We start from the raw sequence: 1,873 nt of genomic DNA, 5'->3' as shown, positions 1-1,873 counted from the left end.
TTGCTTGAATCCTTATGCTGGTCACTTGTAATGAAAGGCACACCTGTCACACGCTGCATGCCAAGTATTCACACCAGTCTTTCACTTTCACCCATGCCTGTTCCCCTCGTCAAACCTCAATTTGTCTTTAAGCTGCGCATCAGAAGCTGTTCAATAACGAGGTCTGAGGACAGTCCTGCCCAGTATCGATCGCTGCGCCGGATGTTGTGGTGGCCTTTCATGAGCTGCTGATATACAGCAGGTTGTATTCTTTGTAGCTCAGACATGTGCTGAAGATACTGCCAAGCACATTTCAAGTAGTTGGTGTGTCCAGACGCAGCAAAGTGTGGCAACATTTCCAGGACACTCTGTACATGCAGACTTCTTCTTCTTCTTGGCGTTCGCAGAGGTTACACGATCAGTCCAGCACTGGTGATAAATGTTGTCGTTTTCTCCAACTCCTGTCGACTGCCGTATAGTTTGGTCTGCAAGGGAGTTGCCAGTTGGTGACGGCCACACTTCTTTTCGTTACTCATCTAGTAAGGGACATCGCTGTAAGATGTGTTCCGCTGTTTGGTCTTCTTGACCGCAGGCACAGGTTGGTAATGGCGCCAGCTTGAACTTTCGGTTCATGTGAGCATTGAGCCTGTTGTGGCCAGTACGCAGCCTGATGAGGTTGACTTGCAGCTCTCTGGACATTGTGTGGTAGTCATCTCTGTTTGTCCTTGGCCTCATCAGTGCCTTGATGATTGTCTTCTGCTCACTTAAGCTGACACTGTTTTCAGGTTGGTCTTCCACGGCTCCTTCTTTCGCCAGCTCATCTGCCCTTTCATTTCCTGGTATCCCACAGTGTGCTGGTATCCACTGGAGGACAACTCTTCTGGTTTGTCTGACCATCTGTAATGCTTTGGCCAGCTGTGGGTGTTTGTCGTTCTCTAGGGCCTGAAGGACTGAAAGGGCGTCGTACATGCAGACGAAAGTTGCCTGTTCTCTCATCTTTGATGGACTGACAGAGAATGTCTACCATCATGTCAAGGTTCTGTAGCCACAGTTGACTGGTTCTGCATATTGACAACTTCTCTTTGTGTGCAAGTAGCTGATGTTTGATGTCTGAAAGAATATTCACGAATTCCTCCTCAGACGGAACACTATGATTTAATGTACCGTAAACTACCTTGTATATACCCAGTATCGAGTAAACGCACACCCCCTGCTTTTGGTCAAATTTTGTGCACAGTTTACAGTACCTAGTAAACGCCCACCTCCCAGTTTCGATCAGTAGAGTAGACAAGGAAAAGGAAAAATATAAATGTCCTTCCTCGGAAATGTTTTGGGGAGTGGACAGAAAACGGGTTCTAGAGTTGTTACAGAATCGCTATACATTTTTGACTGGGAGGTAAAAGAAGAAACAAAAGCTTCATCTTGGGCGAAAAGTGATGTCTGAAGAGGTTGATTTACGTGTTCTTTGATTTCTTGAGTAAGAACGGGTAGAGGGCCGCGTCGTCAAAGATATTTTGAAGTTATGAACTTGTTAAACAGACACTAAAGCAATAAGATTATCTTCGTGGTTTGCTTGTAGAATTCCCTGTGTGGGTGTGCGTGTGTTTGTGTATGTGTGTGTGTGTGAGAGAGAGAGAGAGAGAGAGAGAGAGAGAGAGAGAGAGAGAGAGAGAGAGAGAGAGAGAGAGAGAGAGAGGAAAGTTTTGTGCAATAACGCATCCTTTGAACACTTCTATGCCAAATGACCAAATTATCGTTATTCTAGCTAAGGAACCGCTCCTGCAAAGGGTATAGTACCTAGGAAACGCCCACCCTCAACTTTTGGGCGAAATTGGTGCATAGGAGAGAGGGGAGGGGGGTGGGGGGGGGGGGCGCATACAAGGTAGTTTACGGT

This window comes from Littorina saxatilis, linkage group LG1 (assembly GCF_037325665.1).
Source record: "Littorina saxatilis isolate snail1 linkage group LG1, US_GU_Lsax_2.0, whole genome shotgun sequence".
Classification (NCBI taxonomy): Eukaryota; Metazoa; Mollusca; class Gastropoda; order Littorinimorpha; family Littorinidae; genus Littorina; species Littorina saxatilis.
Note: the sequence above shows the minus strand (reverse complement) of the source record.